The 22627-nt window shown below is 42.4% G+C and overlaps 1 protein-coding gene and 1 long non-coding RNA gene across 3 annotated transcripts in view; one reads left to right on the top strand and one right to left on the bottom strand.

Moving 5' to 3' along the window:
- Window positions 1–16030, bottom strand: part of LOC146503263 (uncharacterized) — a 33130-nt gene extending 17100 nt beyond the window's left edge. Inside the window, exon 1 of the long non-coding RNA XR_014868675.1 lies at window positions 15952–16030. This is a non-coding gene — a long non-coding RNA (uncharacterized LOC146503263). The remainder of the gene's footprint in view (window positions 1–15951) is intronic.
- Window positions 1–22627, top strand: part of LOC146503262 (leucine-rich repeat and fibronectin type III domain-containing protein 1-like protein) — a 359063-nt gene that overhangs the window by 229006 nt on the left and 107430 nt on the right. The window lies entirely within an intron of this gene.

Genomic DNA, 22627 nt, shown 5'->3' with positions numbered 1-22627 from the left:
AGGAGCTTCCTGCAGATGTTAAAAGACCTCAGCCTCCTGAGGAAGTACAGTCGGCTTTGGGCTTTTTTGTACAGGTGCTCTGTGTTGCATGACCAGTCCAGTTTGTTGTCCACCCACAGCCCGAGGTACTTGTACTTGTTGACCACCTCCACCTCCTCCCCCTCTATCTGAACCGGCAGTGGACCTGCTCTGGACCTCCCAAAGTCCACAACCAGTTCCTTAGTCTTTGAGGTGTTGAGTTGCAGGTGGTTTGTGTGACTCCATGCGACAAAGTTCCTCACCAGACTCCTGTACTCCTCTTCCTGGTCATCCCAGATACACCCCATGATGGCTGTGTCGTCTGCAAACTTCTGAATGTGGCATAATTCAGAGTTGTAGCAGAAGTCAGAGGTGTACAGGGTGAAGAGAAGAGGGGACAGCACAGTTCCCTGTGGTGCTCCTGTGCTGCTGACCACAGTGTCAGACGTGATGTCCTTCAGCCTGACGTACTGTGGCCTGTCGGTGAGGTAGTCGGAGATCCAAGCCACCAGGCAGGGGTCCACCTCCATCCTGTTCAGTTTCTCCTGGAGCAGACAGGGCCGGATGGTATTAAAGGCACTGGAGAAGTCAAGAAACAGGATCCTGACCGTGCCTTTTCCCCCATCGAGGTGTGAGTGGGCTCTATGCAGGAGGTACAGGATGGCATCCTCCACTCTGACACCCGCCTTGTAGGCGAACTGTAGTGGGTCCTGGGCATGTTGTACCTGTGGTCGGAGAAGGTTGAGGAAGAGCCGCTCTAGAGTCTTCATAAGATGTGATGTCAGTGCCACCGGTCGGAAGTCATTCAGCTCATTGGGCCGGTTCCTTTTGGGGACCGGGACGATGCAGGATGTCTTCCATAGGGCGGGCACTCTCCCCAGTCGCAGACTGAGATTGAAGACTCATTGTAGCGGCTCCCCAAGTTCAGCAGCACACGCCTTTAGCATCCTCGGACACACCTTGTCCGGACCTGCTGCCTTCCTGGGGCGAAGCTTCCTCAGTTGTCTCCTGACCTGATCCACTGTGACACTGGGAGATGATTGGAAGGAGGGGGGGGAAGATGTCCTGCTGCTGAGAGAGGGATTGGAGGAGGGGGGTGTCATCATAGTGTCAGGAAGGGGGGGAAGCAAGGGAGGTAGGAGAGTGGGGAGAGGGCTCTGTAGTAAAGGTGAGGGTGAGGGTGGGGGGGTTGTGGGCTGGTCAAACCTGTTGAAGAAGTTGTTGAGTTCGTTTGCCTTCTCCACAGTCCCCCCCACTGTGCTGTTCTTCGTGTTGTGGCCTGTGATGGTTTTCACACCATTCCAGACCTCCCTCATATTGTTCCTCTCCAACTTCCAACTTTAAAGGCGCAAAATGTAGACCTGTTTGTGCTGTTAATGACCGACTGGCTTCACATTCAACGAAATCAATGTGAACCATTAAGACGTTTGGAAAGCCAAAAGCCGGCACACTCTGTGCACATTTAGCCAGCGTTACAAGCAGCCGATGCAAAACTAAAGGCCAAATCATGCAGGCGTACAAAACTGTGACTCCACAAAGTGTTTCAGTGATCGTGCAGGCACACACTCCTCATTAGCACCCTCTCTCTCTTGACTGCACATAGCAATTACAGCTCTGTATTGAACACAATGGAGCTGGCAAGATGATGAATGGACAATAATGGAGTTTATAGGATGTATGTATGTGTGAGAAAGGCTTCCGTCTACTCCAGGTGTGCTTTGATTCAAGTCCCTGTGGTATATGATTACATGCCTTTGTAAAACTCAATCAGACCTTTATGATGGCAGTAAACAGCACACCTATGAAACACACACATTGTCAAGCAGAACCTCACTCAGGTTTAATGAGTCTTTTCAGTAGGCTGTAATCAACACAGCCTCTGGGGATTTCAGCTCTGCTATTAGGGAAATTATGGATTCTTTTTCTCTTATATTGTTCCCGCACTTATTTTTCATTTTGCATCAGATAGTTTTTTGCTATCTCCACGTTTGGGGAAATTAAATGTTGCCTTGCTCGTGGTAAAACTATTTAAATTAAATATGTTTTTGTGGCTATGAACAAGTTGCATAAAGACCCAAAACCAATGTGAGGGATGATTTCACTATAGGCCAAATGATTCTCAGCAATGCTGCCTCACAAAAGAGTTCATCTGCGAGCAGCTTGTAGGTTCTTCCAATGGGTGTTCAGTAGGGATGCAACGATATTCGTATCGATATTGAATTGTTCGATACAGTGCTTTCGGTTCCGTACGCATATGTATCGAACAATGCAACATTTTTAATTTATTTGATCAACTTTCCTTCTGACGATGCTGTCTGTGTTGAGCGCTCAGTGGATCTGCGCTCGACAGTGCAGCCTAGGCGGAGTAGTCGAACGCAGATCCACTGAGCGCAGGGCAAGCTAGCAGACAGAAGCTAAGCTCTCATTGCAACATGGCAAATTGAACCTCCCCCACCCTCATTCAGATCTGGCGTTTGGAACTATTTTGGTTTTCATGTGACGTATGACCCTGAAGGTAAGCGCGTCATGGACTAAAGTAAAACAGTATGTTGGATTTGCCACGCAATGCTCAATTACATTGGTGGGAACTAGTGCGTTAGCGCAGTTAGCTCGCACGGGGCGATCCGCGGTAGCTCGTTAACGGAGATTTGCCGTGTTGTGGCGTTAACGTCATTTCAACGAGATTAACGCTGACAGCACTACTCTGTTTTAGTACCACTGGGAATCAGTGAAGATACTTTTATGACCTTTTTATACAGCAGAAAGAAAAAGAACTAAGGCTGGATTGCATTTAAAAAAGAAACATTGTTGCACATTATTTAAAATCTACGTGTATCCTTCATTTGCAGTTTTTTAAAAATATAATTAATGAGGACGAGTGATCAGAAAACAGACTGGTTTCAAGTGCAAAAGCATGTACAGCTCACATAAGCACCAGTACAAACTTTCAGTCAGAAAAATGTTTACTCACGCATCTGTAAATGAGTCTTTATTGAGACAATGAAAATGTGTCCGATTTTATTTTGAGGACAGAGGACAGACCTGTAAAATTGTTTAAGGGATTCTACTTTGAGCCAGACTTAATCAACGAATCCAAAAACATGGCGTCATCCTCTCAGTTGTTAGAGAAAGAGAGCGAGAAAGACGGAGAGGGACGCGCTCTGGCTTCTGGCATTAGGAGGGTTTGGGCAGCTTGAATTGCAATGACTCGTGACAAACAATTCAAGCTTCAGAAGATTTTCCACCTCAAAGAGACTTTTGCAGAAAAGAACTGCTGTTCTGTGTCTGTTTGAGGAGTGACTTCTCCCCAACCCCACTATTGCAAACTTTTTGGAATAGCATTTTTCAACAACATGCACTCGGTGGAGAAAAGCTCAGAGCTGAGGAAAAACCACAGACAGTATAAAAGGTGGACGTAGACACCGTGACATCGCCGCCCTGTTATGCAGACTCAAGCTGGGCGTTTTTGTTGTTGACATATTCGTGCTTTGATGTGACTAGTTTGGAGGGGCTCTGACTGTGAAACTGCACACTGAATCTGAATTATCCTCCTTTCTGACTCTCAGAATAACCAAAATGAATTAAAAAAAATAAAATGTCCTCAGAATGACTGAGCCCATTAATTTATCAAGAAAGTGGTTACTGAGTTCAGGCCTGAAGGCTACATTCTCATGGTTATCTATGGGACCAGAGGCCTTTTTGCAGCCGTGAGCATTGTCCTGAGGTGGCTGTTAAGAAGAAGACACTTTCATGTTGGTTTCACTTTTCAGACCTGGAAGCTACGCCCATCTTTTATACTGTTGATCAGGAGAGCCACACATACTTTGGACACCATAAGTCAGTATGGTTTAGAATTTGCAAAGATGATCTGATTAAAATGACGGCAGTGACCTCACACATGCATCTGTGGCACAACAAACATCAGCTGAAACAGAGTCTTTTGTAAGTTAATTTAACCTTCACATATTTTACCTGCATCAGCACTATTGCTCAACCTGGGAAATACAAGCACTGCATTGTCCCAGAGTACTTAACTCCGAGAGGTCAGTGAGGTCAGCGAGCCCTCATTAAGCATAACAAGAGTCTTAAAGATGAGTCAGCTCACGGCTCTTTTAAAGGATAGAGGTGTGGTTACGAGAGCTTTGACATGGAAGGGGTCAAATTAAGCGTCTGTGCATGTGCTGCCGAGCTGGAGTTGATGAAAAAAAGGCATCACCTTTCAGTCGATATTGGGAGATCATTTCATTAGTCAACAAGGCACACAGACATCTGTTTATTAGAGACGGTCGCACCTGTGAACATGAAACCTGAGAATAAGCTCAAAGATTCCCTTTGTGCTACATCGTTAAGGAAAGGAAACCAGCCAACCTCCAAAAGACACGTTAGCTCGACCGTGACCTGACAATCAAAGGTGAAGATAGCTATTCAGGACACGTCTTAAATTAGGCAACACTTCCTGGTTGGTCAGAAGCTTCAAAGGGTATGCAGCATCATCACTCTTCTTCATCCTCCTCCCCCCTTTTATATCACATCACAGTGGATAACCTTCCTCTGTCTCTCTGTCGAGCCTCGCCGTTCTATCTTTGTCTCCGAACTGCTCAACCTGAGATCATGATCGTTCTCAATCCACATCTTAAAATCTCCAGTTTCCAATCATTCGTCTTGTTGCCACCTTGTAAACCTTCCCGTTGACTCTTGCTGCTATCCTTCTGCTATCCACACTTCTCCACCCCCTCCACCCTGATTACGCTCTCTTCTTCACCTCTCTTGTGCACCGCCTTTTGCTGTCGATGGATGACTCACTCATTCAAACTCATCAAGCTTCATCACTTTGTTGTTACTCCTGTTCCCCTCTCATTCAGAGACATTGAGAGCGCTCTAATCTTGCGTCTACTTCCTATCATCCTTCTTCTCCACAGCAACCCTCCACCTGCTCTCTACTTTCAACACAAATCATAAAGTCATCTGTAACCATGAGTCCATGGAGACTCGCCTTTGCGTTCTTCATGCTCTTCATAACTGCCCTTACTACTTCTTTACTAATGATCTTGCATGTGCTGATTTACCAGCTGCCCTCTATTTGTACCCACTCACCTTCTCAGCGCACTATCTTCACTGGTCAGTACATTTCCATCTCTATCCTTAACCCTTTAAAACCGGTGGGAGTGGGCACGCTCTGTTTTGCGTAACTATTTTTAAATCCCGGTAGCTCTGCAACCACGTGAGCTAGCGCAATAAATTTTTTTGCATATGAAACCGGAGGAGTTGTACTTACATCTTATGCCATCAGCTTGTCCTCGGTCACAGTTTCCTTCCACATATAGCTTTGCAAAAACTGCATAAAAAGCACTTGCAGCAACAAAAACATAATATTCCAGAAACACGCTTTGCTGATCCGATCAGCTGTTTGTAACACTTCCTACTTTGGAATAGACATCAGCGTGAACTATCGCATGTCCGCCATGACCTGCCCAAAACCGGAAGTGACGTCATTTTCGCAGAAATGTAGTTTTTTACCATCAGGGCCTCATGAGCCTATACTGGTGTTTTTAAAAGTTATCTTTGACTTTATGACTTTCTGTGTCGTTTCTGGGATGCTTAGGACTCATATTGCACTGCTGGAAATAGTTTATTTTGATGCATATGCTGCTTTTTTGCAAATTTGCACTGTAATATTTATTTTAGTTTTTTCTGCAGTATATAAAAATTGGTGTATTTCAAAAATAAAACTATGAAGACACTCAAAATAAATTTCCTGTGGTGGGAAACTATTTTGTGCAACTTTTTTGTATTTACAGTTTTGAGGGATAAGCCTCTTAAATTTCTCTAACTACAAATATATGTTAAAAAAACAAAAACAATTTTCAATTTTTTTGTAGTTTATTGCATTTTTTTTGCGATTTATGTAATTACTATGCACTTAATGCAGACATATTATTAAAATTTGGGCTATAATGGTTGTATTGATGTATAACAACTTGAAATGCTCCCAAAAATGGCTCCACAGCATGTAAAAATATAATATAAGCTCTGGCGGACATGGTTCTATGGTAGGTCTTAAAGGGTTAATCTCCTTGACCTGCTGCACATCCTTTCCAGTTTGATGTTTCTCCCAGTCAATCAATACGAGTCCTATTCTCCCTACTTAGTGTTCAACCTCACATATAACTCATTATAAGCCTTTTCTTATGCCTTTGCCACCTCTCTTGTTGCTATTCTCCAGCCTCCAAGTGACAGACTCGTCATCTCCGTCACTATAGCACTTTTTTATACTTTGCTAATCTCTTCCTGTAATTACTTTCCTATATTTCCTCCACCACCAGTCTCCTCGTCCTCTTTTCTCTGTCCAGAGGTTAGACCAAACACCTTGGCAGTTTCTTCATCTGTACTTTCCCAGTCATCTATTAACTCCTCCCTGAACTCTGCACAGCATTCTTCGAGCTTTAACTTCACCATTGAATCCTTGCTTTTAGGTTCACCTGCTCTTCCCTCTTCATTTCCAAAGCTATCTTACAGACTGCTCACTGCATTTGTGTCTGCCACCACCTCGCAGCCTCCTTTCTTTTTTATATCGCACCTTCTGCATAAAATATAGTCCAGCTGTGAGCACCACCCTCCACTCTTATATGTGACCCTATGTCCATACTTCTGTGTTCATCACAGCCATTTCCACCATCTGCCTTTCTGCATTTTCCTTAGCATCACACTTACCCAAACCTCCTCATCACCTCTGTTCCTTTCACCTACATGTCCACTTTAGTCGCCTCCAGTCTTCATCCACCTGTTCAACATTATATTAGTTTAATATATTGCTTTGTTTTTTATCCAGCAGTTCTGTGATGTTCGATGTTAGATAAGGATTTCGCACCACACAGGATGTGTACAATGTCTTGTGAGAACTTTAAAAATGACAGTTTGATATTTCCTGGTAACTAATCCTCCTTTCCTTAGAGAGAATCCCCACCTGCTCTGAAGTGACGGTGAACAGTCGTTAGCTTTAAGTGTCAGCATTGCACTGGACCTCATTCTGTTGATTTATGTGTTTTCTGGAAGAGTCGCACCTAGTTTGATGTCTGTAGTCTTCTTTGGGTTTTTATACGACTCTTTCCTATAAAGCAGAATCCAATGTTCCCACAAATATCAGCTTAATAATCTTTTTCTTCTGTTTTTGTTGTTTAATGATGCCAAACACGGTCTAGGTGCATTAGTGCCACCTTCTGGGTGCAGCTGTGCATCATCCAAGGTGCTGGGAAAAACAAGTCAGATTAAGATTTTAGGATATTAAGATAAGAAAGTTACATAGTAACGGAGAGAGACAGAAAAAGCGAGTGTTTGTGAAGGCAAAACTATTTGGTTACATGCAAAGAAAATGAAAAGTTGTAAATGGCTCATTGGATCTTCTTCAGGAATGTGAATATATGTCGTTATATTCACATTCCATTACATGCACGTTGACACGTGCATGTAATGGTAGAAAAGAAAACTGCTGGCACAAAATGTGAAATATTTGATTTTCACAAGAAGATTTCTTTTCCCCATGAGCATCAGGAGTTAGTCCGCTCCACCCAGCCAACACGTTCTCACTCCCAAAGTGTAACATTTTACGCTAGGTGACAAATCGTCAACATATTACGTTTTCGGCTACCCACCACGTTCCTAAATGACGACCTCGGAAAAATGAGAACCGTGTGGACTCAATCTACACATGTTCGCTCTTTTTCTTCAAATCGCTTAGAAACACGCTATTTAACATCATTAAAGTCCTGGTTAAGATCAGGAAAAAGGTTATGGTTAGGGCTAGAGATAAGGTTAGGTTTAGGGCTGGAATACAGGGCTGGAACGTCTATTACCGCGGGAGCATCATTGCACTGGATTTCAGCCATAACCCGCCGCGTACCATAAGAACGCCGAAGGTCTCCTTTCGCGTTCCTCAGGAACGCCGCGGGACGTGACAAAACGTCAGCATGTTACGCCTCGGGAGTGAGAACGGGCTCACCCAGCAGGCTTTAGACTGGTGAGTGTCCACGCTGCCCACAATAGCTTTACATGGAGGTTGTTTTGTCTGTATGTGGACAGCCTGTCCTCAACAACCATAAACTCTCCCCTCCTCCTGTGTGAAGAAACTAAAAGGAGAGCAAGTTAAATGAAATGAAGCAAAGGGCCTTTTTGAACAATGCTGTGCTATATGAAGAAGACACGCAGCTGATATTTTCTATTCTAACTCCTTCACCCAGAGCTACAGTTTCCCCACGCAGATCAAACATTTATTACACGTGTTTGTGTTCCCGCCCGCTGCACAAACTTCCCGTGTGCTCGTGCTTCTGGCGTCGCCTGCGCTCAAATCTTGACTGGCTGATTGATTGCTGCTCAAATTTGTTTTGTGCTTATTGAATAGTTTCATGTTAATGATCTCCTTACTCGGTTTTAAACATTAAGCCTCTGTTCTGTTTCAGCGTTTGATGTGCCGCTCTGCCTCCTTTTTTTTTCTTCTGTAATTACGGGAGAGATTTTTCTGATGTCGTTTTATCAACTTATCTTGTGCCTCATATATGCAGCAAGCAAACAACTTTAAGGTAATCCTGCGCAAATGCAAAAATCTGCAGTTTTCAATGTTCCGGCTGTTTTTCGGTGTCTCTCATCGAGGAGCGCTGGGCTACTTTTCGCTATCAACACTGGGCAGCGAGCGCCTTATTGTCTCATTTACCATCTCTGTCTTTTGCACGCAGTCCTCATTGTGCTGAGCTTATCGTCAGGTTGCACCTTTTGCGCGTTTGATTTCCTCGTGCATACACACTCGTCCACCAGGCGCTACAGTTCACCTGCAGGGCCGGTGCCAGTCTGGACACTCTTCGCCCACTGGGCACAGCACTCTTTCCCCCAAAGACACAAACACGCAAAGTGATTTGTCCATGCAGGCACACATCCTCGGGCATATTTTCAGAACAGGCTGGCTCCTGAAAAAACACAGGCACGCGTGAATACATTCACACGCTCCAAATTTAGGCAGATGAAGAAAAGATCACACAGCCGCTCGGGCAAATAAACAAGCGCACGCACACGCACACGCGAGTGCACATGGTTTCAGGCTTCAATGAAGAAGAAAAGATGCTAAGGTAAGAACAACAAAGAGCTGCTGAAGTCAAAGTGTGGAAAAATGAGTAACAAAATTAAGAAGTAAGGTAGCGGATGAGGGAATGAGGGGGCACAGGGACAGGGGCACACAAATGTTCTCGTTCTGATCTTAAATTCACCTTAACAAACATTCAAACCCCCAAACAGCTTTCCATCATCCCTCACCTTAAAACGACCCCTGACCCTTCAGACATACCTTAAATCTTTATTGAAATGACATTTCTATTTCTCTTCTTATATTTATTGTTTGTCTTCTGCACTGAATGAAACTGGAGCCTCGTAGTCTCGTCTCACAATAAAGTTTACTTTGACTTTGATTTCCCATACTGTAGCTCCATGCTGCTCGTTAGTGTATCACTAACACAACGACCAACAGTCTCGGTCGTTGTGTCCTTGGGCAAGACACTTCATTCGTTGCCTACTGGTGGTGGTGGTCAGAGGGCCCGGTGGCGCCAGTGTCCGGCAGCCTCGCCTCTGTCAGTGCGCCCCAGGGTGGTTGTGGCTACAATGTAGCTGTGCTACATTGTAGCTACATTGTAGCTACAGCTACATTGTAGCTGTAGCTACAATGTAGCTGTGCTACAATGTAGCTACATTGTAGCTACAATGTAGCTACAGCTACAGCTACATTGTAGCTACAATGTAGCTACAGCTACAGCTACATTGTAGCTACAGCTACATTGTAGCTACATTGTAGCCACAATGTAGCTACAATGTAGCTGTAGCTACAATGTAGCTGCCATCACCAGTGTGTGAATGTGTGGATGACTGGATGTGTAAAGCGCTTTGGGGTCCTTAGGGACTAAGTAAAGGCTATACAAATACAGGCCATTTACCATTTACTAATACAGAATACCGACTGTCCTGAACGTCGGCCGTGCACATCAATGAATTCTGCAGCGATGAGCCATCAGCATCCAGCAGTGTTTAGTGAACACTTTCATTCTCGTGTTGTCAGAAATAATTCCACTCTGGTTTGTAATAAGGGGTCACGTTACTTCCGACACCTTTCAGACGAAACTCCCGTCTAACGACCTCTGGCTGTGTGCTCAAAACTCCGTCTGAACTTTTGAAGCTGGAGATGAAGGAAGCCTTTTCAAATCCTGCCCAAACCCATATGTCACCGTGTACGCACAGCGGCACCCTCTGCCAACAGAAATACATATACTCTGACATAACATTAAGACCCCTTCCAGGTGAACTGAAGAAAATCAATCATTTTACTGTGAAGCAATTTCTGTTGGGAAAACTTGCATTCTGGTTTTTTCTTTGGTGTGTGGAAACAACACAAAGCTGCCCTTCAGTGGTTTGAGGGACACGACAAAGATCCTGGTGGCAGTGACCCAACTGTGACAGAACTCGGGCTCGAACTGTCTTGCCGAACAAGGAACAGCAACACATTAATTGAGAGCTTTAATGTTCATATGTGCACACTGCACACCCTCACACCAGCTGAGTAGAGTAGAAGTGTGGTAGTGCCCCATCTAAGCTGAATGGTTCCTGGTTTGAATCTTGGCTGGTTGGTTGGGAACTTTCTGTGTGGAGATTTCATACTGTGTGTGTGTGTGTGTGTGTGTGTGTGTGTGTGTGTGTGTGTGTGTGTGTGTTTGTCATTTTAAGTTGGCCATGGAGAGTGATGAGAGAGGAGATGGAGAGTTGTTTTTGGTCAGTTTCATCCTTGTATGATTCGGTTCAAGGATCCTCGATCAGAGCTGTTGGGTTTGTGCACTAAATCTGTTTGGTTAGGTTTAGACACCAGGACATACTGGGGTTGGTTGAGGCAATTAAACTGCACAGTAAGTTCTAGACTCACATGTATTTTGGTAAGGTTTAGGTAATAAGACTGCTAGGTTAGCTTTTAAGCGATAGTAGTGCTTACAGTAACATTATTGCTGGAAATAAACATTCTTGCAACTTGTAAGTTGTGCTTACTTAATATAAACCATAATATAAAATCTCTGCAGACAAATAATCGATTCCATCTTCGTGACTCTTCAGCACGACTTAGTCTGTGTCAAAGAGGGGCGAGGTCCCCCGGCTCATCATCATCATCATCAGGAGTAACGTTATAATGTGATTGAGTTAACACAGACTCTTGCAGTCTGTTGAAATAAAGTTGTGTTTTAAACTGAAAGAGAAACTGTAGCCGTTGTAATGAAGCCTGGGTTGATTTAGAAAAGGGGGCGGAGCCTGTACTGGTCTTGGTCAATGGTGCGATGGAAGTGACTCGTAGGGAGCAAGCTTTGTGTGACGAGGAAAGAGAGAAAGAACGATGACATGCCTGCAAATGTTTGCATGGTGTGTATAAAAATGCAAGAAGAGATAAACGTTGTTACGAAACTAGTTCACAAGGTCAGAATTACAGTTTGCAGTGAAGAGCTTCAGGAAGAAAGCTGAAAGGAGTGAAAACAACTAAACCACTGTGGATTTAGGATTTGAAATCACACCTTTCCAAAATCCCCTCCTTGTTTTTGCCGTGTTGGGTTGAAGCCTGGGAGAAAGTTTTGGGAACATTAAAGGTAAAACTTTAATTTCTCAAATGGTTCTTACAGGTTGTCCTAGCCTTTGACCTGAGGACTATTGTCCTGACCACTTCAGTTATAAGTCTAATAAGTAATTTGCAATCACCAAATGCAAGGATCCTGGAGGAGAGCTGCCATTAAAGGGTTTGGCTGTTGAACTTTAAGGGTGGTGGGTTGACTCATCGAGCTGAAACGGGGTAGGCATCCGAATGTCAACAGTTAGAGTTAGCAGAGTCTCCTCGCCACCGGCTTAAATTACTTTCTGTCAGCCTATTAGGGTAATACCCACAGGACCAGAGACTCGGACCTTTTAAACCAGAGATGTCAAACTCATTTTACATTGTGGCCATTCCAAGGAAGCAGACCAGGGAAACCCCGCTTTGTGTCAGTGTAAAAAACTTTAACTACGCATTTATTTTACGTGCCAGGTTTTCTACATGTAAAGAAATGCTGTGGTAAATGAAACACTGTCAGCACGACTCTGTGGCTTAAAACGACAGAAAAAATAAGTTTTTAATTTTTTTCCCAGTGTTTCACCACAATTTCTATAATTTTTTCTGTTTTGTGTTTTTTACAAATGATGCCACAGTGAATTCTGTTTTAAACAGAAGCATCTCTAAACTAAAGTACTTAGAAAAAGCACTGAAAATATGAGCTGATTAATAAACATGGCACATAAACATGTTTGATGTGGGCTGCCAGCGAAAAGATGAATCCAATCACAATAAGATTTTATCCTGTTCCAAAATATCTTTTTATGTGAAGTGATTACAGCAGCAGCTCCTGTCTGTACGTTAATGATCCTATAGTGAGGCTGTATTTATAGAATAATGCTTTGAAAACAGATAAACAGTCCTGCCTTTAATCAGCTGCTGAGATAAAAAGTCATGTTTTCAGTACAGATACAGGGATAAGTGCTAATTATCACTAGTTATGGATTCAAAATGTCAAAATAATCACAAATCAAGAGCATCGGGGCATTTGAATGGAAGCACCTACCTGCATGCAAATTGTTGCAAAACAGAATAAAGTCCATTTTCTGTTGCACTCGCCATAGTTTTTGTAGTGTTTTTGGCCGATACGGGGGAGGATTGTGTCAGCTGCCATCCTCATCTGAAAGCGTGGATAAACTCCAAATAAAAGCTGGGGTAAACTGAGGTTTGTGGGATTTCCTCTTGACTACATTGCTGCCGTAAAGCTCGGTTTTCCACACAGACCGAAACAAACAAAATGATTTGAGAGTGTTTTCTGCCTCCTCACAGGAAGCACCTTAAATACCGAGGTTCACTCTTAACCTCAAGCTGACTTCATTATCTGCTATGAAACACAGTCGATGTGTTGCAGCTTCTGCACAGCTAATACCTCAAATCAGACCTGATTCTGGATTGAAATCATAGGAAATGTGTTCACACACAGACGCACACTCCTCCTCAGGATTGCATGAGCACTACCAGCTTCCCTGGGATTTCTTTTCCCGTTTTCCTCCCATTTCTTCATTTTTTTTCCAGATTTTAATATTAACACAGCCAACACTGGTATTACCAAACCTCTACATAATTGGTTACCAAAGTCCTAAAGATCTGAATGGGATTTAAGAAATTCAGGCAAAATCTTAAACATGAACGTGTCATATTTGCAGAGTATATGTCACACTTGCCCTTTTCACATCAATGTAAAGCATCGTATTTAGTGCGTTCTCTCTTTTCATGAGTGATCGTACAAACGGCTCACACACAGAAGCTGAATGAGTACGCATGCATTAGTCACACATGGTGAGCAATAAGACATCACAGCACTTCAAAATGACATCAGCTGTTCTGCTATCTATAAATAAATTATGTGTAGCTGCTTTTTATTTATATTATTAATAATATTAATAATAATATATTATTATTATTATTATTATTATTATTATTATTATTATTATTTATTAATATTATATTTATTTTATATTTTATTTTATTTTTTATTTATGGCACAAAAATCTCGATGTTTATAATTGAGTGATTTGTATATATTAGTGCTATTTCTGAACTGTAACATATTGTATTATTTAAATATGTTACTGTTGCTGTCTTGGAGCGACTGTAACCCACAAAAGTTCCTCAGGGATTAATAAAGTATTCTGATTCTGAACATATGTATTATGTCTATGTGTAACCGGTGTGATTCTGCGTTGCGTCTGATAAAAAAGGTAAAAGAAAGAAAGACCTCCAAGTAAATCATTTGCCCACTCCAGCTCCGACGACCAAATACAAACAGTGGGGAAGAGGGTTAGCTCAACCCATCACAACTTCCAAGCTAGCAAGGAGTATATATCCATGCTATCATTTATGGCGCCTAAAACCCATTTATGATACACACATGCTACACACTTATAACATCTAACAAAAACAGGCTTAATAATGACAATAATTGAACTAAAATCACAATCAGAAACATCCAGGTGGGTAAATATGCATTATATGTGTGTTTTAAGGTGTTGGAAAGAAATGACACCCACCTCTCCCACAGGGGAATTGTAGAAAAGGGGAGAGGCAAAAGGGGTACATTGTATTTATAGGGTTGCACCAAAGAAGAAGAAGAAAAGAATGAGGAGGGGCTCTAACTGATAATGAACATAACTACAGGCTTGGAGGTCCTAAAAGTCAGGTATAAAAGGAACAGTTTGGGGGTTTAGAACACATTTTGGGTAATTATAACAATGTGATTTATGACCCTGTTACATATGTAAATTAGCATGTCCAGTATAGCGTGTCAAATAATGCAACAACAGATTATTTCATATTAAGCATTTTTATTATTATTTCATTTCATATTATTTCCAAGCTAAACGTTTGAATGTTTATATGTGGCATATACGTGTACGCTTGTGTGGTCGCTCTATGTACAAGTCACTTTGTGAGCAAAGCTCCAGCTTCACACTGCACTAAGCAGGGGCTGAATATTGAGATGGTTTGAACTCGCTGTATCTCCTCATTATTTCGGGGGGGCCTGCTTACACCTCTGCGGGTCGAACCTCGTCTCACTCCCTCTACAAAAACCCTGGTAGCGTGGCAGCTGAGAGGTAAACCCCACTAAAGTGCATACAGAGTGAGCTGAAACATTAGCACAGAAAAGGTTACGAGGGTGGCGCGCGTGAGAGGAATACAGGAGAAGAAGAAGAAATGAAGAGACTAAGAGAGGAGGCTTTCAATTGACACAGAATTCAAGTAGAAAGGTGGGGAATACTGATGAGCGGTCAACACAAACGCTTTCAGCCCTCTGAGACCATTACCCAACCGCTCTGCTACTTTCAACACATCTTCCCCTCCTCTTCTTTTATTCTCTCAGTATCTCGCACACAAACTCTGCCTCACACCTCTTCTCACGTTCTTTACTTTTCCATCTTTCTGACTGTGTCCCATACAAATGAGATAAAATGGACTGTTGGATTGTTTGGAAATGATGGCTGTATAATAACTATTATGTTTGAATAGACCTGGTTTGCAATTAGGCTGGATGAATGGATGGGTGGACACAAAAAAATGAATAGGTGACTATTTGGAAGGATGAATTGACTGATCAATGTTTCTGAGTGAATTGCTCAATGTAGCTGTAAAAACTGTGCAGCGAGATAGAAGTGTACCAGGTTTTTCACACTGTGCTTAATCAGTGTTGGGGAGTAACGGAATACATGTACCGCCGTTACGTATTTAAAAATACAAAATATGAGTAACTGTATTCCGTTACAGTTACCGTTTAAAAAGGTGGTATTTAGAATACAGTTACTTTGTTGAAATAAATGGATTACACGGCGGTACTTCCCTGTTTCATATTGTGGCGGGTCAGGACTGTTTGGGTTTTGTTTGACAGCTACGTTCTGTTGTTCCAGGCGGCAGCGTTACGGTTACCATGGTTACAGGGTGACGCTCTCTCTCTGCGTGTTTCCTGGGTGAGAGAGGCCTTTTTGTTGTTGTTGTGCTAAGCTAACAGGCAGAATGCTACAGGTATAGCTCTAAAGAATGTAGCATCATAGGCAGTGTAGTCCGTGCTGCAGGGAGAATGGACTGCCATACACGTTATGTGTCTGTGAGCGAGGGAGGGAGAAAAAGGAAAAGTACGAGCTGTCATGGAGCAGAAACGGGAGCTGGAAGCATGTAAATATAATAATAACCACTGCAGCCAAGAAGAGAGCCTGACGAGCCCAGTTGTAAGTAAGCTATTAAGACTCGACTGTACACCTTGTTCGTGTTTTCCTCCAAAAACAATAAGTTCCATTGCAGCAGCCTTTCAACACCTCTCTCTGTCTCTGCTAGCAAAGTTGACCCAGACAACAAAGTAAAGCTAGTTTTCAGCTACGAGCCGACACAGAACAGTGTACGGTTCGGAGCCGCGGACCTTCAGTAACAGTAATAAATCACAGCAATAGTACATTCATGTAGTTGTAAACAGCATGATAATATATTAAGTAATCCAAAGTATTCCGTTACGTTACTCTCATTGAGTAACGTAACGGAATACGTTACAGAATACATTTTGGGGCATGTAATCTGTATTCTGTAATGGAATACATTTTAAAAGTAACCTTCCCAACACTGTGCTTAATAACAGCTGGAGTTATATATGTATAGCACTGAAAATTGGCATTGGTAATCCATAAAAACCCAACATTGTACTGACATACAATGTTGGGTTTTTATGGATTACAATGACAGTCCAGCCAGTGAGGGAACAGATACAGCGAGTGTCCTAAAATTCTGGACTTAAAGGCGAGCCATGTCTTTAGATCTTTGTAGCTGTAAGTTAAAGGTTTTTAAGGGAAATTGTCATTGTTGTGTCGTTGCCATGTTTGACTTTTAGTTTGGTATTTCTGAGGTGTTTATTGATGTGCCTTCATCATAAGATCACAGGTCTGACAGCCCTTTAAAGGGTAGTTTTGTCCCTCGTGAGGATTTGTAGCTGCTAGCCAAGAAGATATTGCAGCCACATGGTTGGTTGGCTTGACAAAGGTTCCTTCTCCATTACTACGTCGTCCTCTGGCAAGTGGTGCTGTGCCTGAAGTGGTCCATCTAATGAGGCATCTCTCCCTTAGCTCCTCTTCAGCAGCCAGGGAAGGGAGATGAATTGTCAAATTACAATTTTATGTGCTACACGAAGCCTTGGATGCACTTGAAATGCTTGCATTTGGATGCTTCAGGGCTTTTACATGGTGGACAAAGGGAGCGTCAAAGAAGCCTGCTTGTGAATCTATATGGCTTATTGTAATAACTTCATTCATGTCTTCAGGAACTTCAGGAAATAGGAATCTATTTGTTTGCTTTGAACACTGGTTTGCAGAACTCCCCACAAAACAGACTTTGTTTCACTAAACCAGATGAAAGTTTTAGCCGAGGCCAGTCGAGGGGAGACTTGATGTTTTCTGTTGTAACTGTCAGTTGTTCCGTTTGCCTTGAAATGTTCTCGGTGGGGTCAAAGGTCTCACAACAGATTTTAAACAGTGATACACCGAAGACTCAGAGCTACAGGTGAAGGCAGCACAGGTCAGTCCACCCTGTGTTTTCAGAGGCGCTGGCTTCACTAAATAAACGGTAGGTGGATAAACTGATTTACTGCTGGGTAGATTTATCTCCCCATGTTTCTCACATAATCCCTTTCCTGGTGGAGTAGAAAAGGATTCACACATGCTGACACTGAACTCTCTGAATCGGAACAAACAGAAATGAACTTCTTTGAGCACGAATGTCAGTCGCTCTGTTTAAAATGGCCTCGCCTGTTGAATCTGTGGGAAGAGGAAACAGCGATGTTCTCAGGCGATAACACGATTGTTTCTCCATGAAAATTCATTCTCAGCTTTACTTGTGCAAAAACATGAGTTTTGCTGTAAACCAATGTTTCGCTTTCGCACAGTGACAGCGCGCTGTGTTTACACTAAAGAGCGATCAGGTAATGTTACAGTCGTGATGGTCAAATTCTTTGATTTGTTAGATTTGTTTTCCAAAGATATTCTTGAATATATTTCATAGTGTTATCGTCACATGCTTTATTACAAAGCACACGTTCACTGTGCTTTTAGGGATTCGCTAGCTTAGCTTAGCTCATAGCCAACTTGCTAGGCAGCATGGCCTCTTCCTTGTCTCTCCTCCCTGTTCACTGTGTAATATGTTTAGCTACTCCTCGGCCTCCTTTAATAACAATGATACTGATAATAAATTTAGCCTGTTTACAGCTCCAGAGGCCAGGATTGGAGACTTTGCTCCGTACCCTTGAAAAACCCATAGAGAGTCAGGCCCGTGTAGTCGGTGTGACCAAAGAGAGCGCAACCAATGTTTGCTCTCCCCTGGCAGATCGCCTGAGCAGGTGGGAAAACAGGATGGCTGACTGATAGCGAGGAGGAAGCACAGTCGTAAACAGAAGCCCTCGGTTTACCACCAACCCATTCGTGTCTCTAATTTTATTCCCCCCACCCTGCAAAACACCAGCTGAGGAACAAACTCTGAATAAATGTCAAAAAGTCCTGGTTCATCTCTAATTTACGGGTCTAAATTCAGATGAAACTGAGGTTATTGTACTTGGTCCTAAAGAACTTAGAAATCTGGTGTCTAACCAGATGCTTACTCTGGATCACATTACCTCGGCCTCCAGTAACATAGTTACTCACCTCGTCTTTGTCCTGTCTTCCTCTTCTTACCCCAAACAAGATGGGGTCGCCCCTCAGGGAGGCCGCCCCTCCCTGAGCCTGGTTCTCCCAGAAGTTTCTTCCTCTTAAAAGGGAACTTGTCGTTTCCACTGTGTCGCGAAATCGATCAATGTAGAGCAGTGAGACAAACCACAGAGGCCCCAGAAAAGTGCAATCAAACGATGAGTTTATTAACACAGGAGAAAACATCAGCATATGTCTTCTGACCAAAATACATGTTGTGGACACTTATAAAGCAGTGGGGTACACGCCCCCCCATGGCGTCAATTACAGATTAAAATAGGTTCCAGACATTAGTCAACGTTAATCATACATCTTGTACATCTTTAATGGCTATAAGCAGACATAGAACTTCTCTTTTCTATAACATCGTCCATACAAGGTAATAAACTTCGAGCCCTCAGGGTCTCTGGGGCTAATTATTGACTCTGGTCATCTGTTGCCAAGTAGAGTAAAATATAGTGAGACACCAAATGAGTTAAGGCCTCAGGCCTGACACATTCCTAGATTATATGTGTTATATGTATTGTAAGCATGCATTGCAGTTATCCTTCTATGTTGCAGTTTCCCTCAGCATGTATCACCTGGACAGTCACACCAGTGAAGCTTAAGACCCTTAATGAACCGAACATCAACTCGAAATAAGCACAAATATGCAATGTGTATGAAATACTTCTGACCGTACTTGTAATAAAAATTAACATAATGGATCCTCAAATGAACATCTTCAACAAACAACTTTAATGCAACATCAATACTGTGAGAAATATTATTAGATGGAATAATGCTGTAAAGAATGTTATCAATGCAGTTATAATGATGCAGATTATATGGCAGCAATAAAATAATTTCTATAGCTCCACAACTGTCACCACATTGTTGCTCATGGGGGGTCGCCTGATTGTTGTGGTTTTCTCTGTGTTATTGTAGGGTCTTTGTGTTACAATATAAAGTGCCTTGAGACAACTTTGCTGTATGAATAAAATAAAATTGAACTGAACTGCAAATCTACCAGCAAAGATGGGAAAAAACAGATTAAACATTAGCAATAAGATACATTTCTATTTTGTTGAAGTGCCATCAAAAAATACTTTTTCCTGCTTGGAATGACTTTTTTTCCAAATGTGAAAACAGAAAAGTATATTTTCCTGGCCAATACCACACTGTGAGACTGGAAACTGCAGCTCTTGTCACTGTCATAGACCTTTTGCTGCTCGGTTATACTTTAATACCTATTTCAACAGCTTTCAATGAAGGTAAATGTCACCATCTTTGGTGTCCAAGGCTTCTAATGCTGTAAGAAATGAAAGAGCACCATTAAAATATATGACCTGAACAAAAACATTTGGTGCTTGATAACACAGTTGGATGCAACCTCCGTTTTGCTCTATCAATATATCCTGATTCGCTTGCGTCATTACTTTTTGGAATAACTAAATAAGACAGCTAAACAGAACAGATAGTTACACAAAAAAAGCAAAATACCAAGGATACTCTGGTTCCTCTGGTGCTTTGAACACCTCGAGACGTTTGGCAGTGTGGGAAAGAACTAAATAACTACCCACAGCTCCTTATTCCTCTGACTGATTTTCTCTAGGTTTGTGTTTTGTTAGTGCCGTTGTCACAATCAATAGCATGAAAAAGTGTCTGCAGCCAATCGAGGTTGCACAGGTAATTCAGCTCCTCAAGGATGGCGTGTTTATATATTCCAAGAAGCTCTGCTGTGGTAGACGAGAGGACGTAATATGTAGAAAGCAAGACATGGCTTTAGAAGGACATCAACCCAAACACAGGACCTGTGTCTGCTTTTTAGTACAACAAGGATGTAGACATGTGACTCTGAAAGTGACTAAAGTGGTCATCTCACTACTCACGGGAATCTTTCTGATCAAATTGTGAGAAACAGTCTTTATGTCTGAGTAAAACATGAGATCACAGCCCAGCACGAAGCAGATTGGCTGGCATCCCCCAGACAACACCTGAACCGGCAGGTGCACCACTGGTTTCTCTTTGTCCTCACAGCTAAAAACCACTTTTACCTGGAAACGATTGGCCGTTTTTTCCTGACCTTTTGATCCTTTGCTGGGATTTCTCTTGAGCAAAACAAAAACAATCCATAACTCTGGACACCAATGTGATATGTTTTGTTCATAGTTGAAACATAGCTACTATTATATATGTTGTAGTTTGATCTTTAAACACTTTGCTAACCAAAATAAACTGCCTGTTGGGGGAGGGGGGGGCTGTGCACCATTTACAGGATCCTGCTTTCATAATTTCATGTGAAAATAATGTTGTTCATCATAAACACTGTGGCTTTCCCTGCTTGGAGCAGATGCAGCATTAATGAAAGGTAATATTTCTTTCTGCAGACAGACATGGGAACAGCAGCAGCGATCTGTCACTGTCAGGATAGAATTAAAGTGGCTCTGACTGGTCTTCAAAAAATGATTTATGCATATTTGTTTTGTTTTATTTTCATTTTTTGGGAGGGGGTGGGTGTGTTTTGGCAGTACTAAAGAACAGGATGTGCTTCTGAAGTACTGATGGGCTTTGTTACGCAAAAACACTACGTTACAATAATTACTGGGAACTATTAGGCTGCTTTAAAGATCGCCACCCTGCACCCGCTCTCACGTGACTTTATATAGGTTCGACACGCTGGACTGGAGCTCATTTTGTTTTTTTGAGAACATTTTGGTGGTTGCAGTCATGTTTGTGTTTAAGAAATATGTACTGTGTCTCCCTAAAACAGCGATTTTGTTCCTTTGGTCACTACACCACTTATAAACACGACTCTAAGATATTTAAACTCCTCCCCTCGGACGGGGATCGACAGATATGTGACGTGTGAGTTCAGCTTTAGGAAAAACTAAAGAAGGTCTAAACTTCTCTCTTAGTGCTGAAGGATGAAGGATGTAAGTGTGGGCGGGGCAAGTGAGGAGCAGGCGAGGAGAAGGGAAATGCTCCAGATGTTTCCCTACAGCTAAAAAATGGTAAATGGTCTGTATTTGTAAAGCGCTTTACTTGGTCCTAAGGACCCCAAAGCGCTTTACACTATACACGATCATCCACACATTCACACACTGGTGATGGCAGCTACAGTGTAGCCACAGCCACCCTGGGCGCACTGACAGAGGCGAGGCTGCCGGACACTGGCGCCACCGGGCCCTCTAAGGACACAACGTGTTGCAACCTTCCGATTACAAGACAAATGCCCAACTCTTGAGCCACGATCGCCCCTGGAATCAAGTTGGAATCTTAAACATCAGGTTAAGACTTTGTGTTGACTGACATTCAAACTGTTGGACGTGCAAAAGTGGTTTGAAGTAGATGACATGTTCCAGTTAAAAAAATAAAAACCACTTAGAGTGGGAGGGCTGAGCATTAAGTCTCATATAGCATGTTAACCACACACACACACACACACACACCATTATATAAGCTGACATTTGCCTTCAGAGTCATTTTAAAACAGGCATCTACCTACACATACATTTAATAAACCATTTTTCTGTGTTTATGTAAATATGCAGATACGTTTTAGAGTGTTTATATAAAGATGACCCAACAACATCTCTCGCATCTCCTCAGCCTTCTGTGTAACTTCATCAGTGTAACCTTCTCTCTTACACTGACCTGGGTCTGTGAAGCTACAGAAATATGCAGCCTGGACCTCACAGAATGGGGCTGCAAATCCAAACACATGCTGCCAGTCGAATACCTCACATACAGCTATGACGTTTTTACGGATATCATGAAATTTTCTTCTTTACACAATGTGACTTTTCAGTGATGACACGATCTCGTTATATTATTAGCACACTAGTAAACAGCTGTATGGAAACTCCTCCCACATGTTTCTACTGATGCACTCAAGGCAGATGAGACTGAGAATTCATTAAATAATTCCTACACTCATCACTGCTCACTCACAGTAGTATTAACACTAATTGTAGAACTTTGTCACCTGCAAAGTTTTCAGCAATTAAAGTCAAAATTGCATTTACTGTGAATGCATGATGACAATAAATACGCGGATGACGTTAAAGACATATAATGTGAATGTACATGGATGTAGAACATAGTCCTAGTGCGACCTTAGCTTTTTGAAACCATCCAATCAGCCAATCATGCCCCAGTTCACAGCTTTCTTTGTCAGTCTTTTTGACTTCCAAGGGGTAATTAATTTAACCCTTTAAGACCTACCATAGAACCAAGTCTGCCAGAGCTTATATTATATTTTTACATGCTGTGGAGCCATTTTTGGGAGCAT

The sequence above is a fragment of the Neolamprologus multifasciatus genome, chromosome 14 (assembly GCF_963576455.1).
Source record: "Neolamprologus multifasciatus chromosome 14, fNeoMul1.2, whole genome shotgun sequence".
In the NCBI taxonomy this organism is placed as follows: Eukaryota; Metazoa; Chordata; class Actinopteri; order Cichliformes; family Cichlidae; genus Neolamprologus; species Neolamprologus multifasciatus.
Note: the sequence above shows the minus strand (reverse complement) of the source record. Positions and strands in the feature narration are given on the sequence as shown.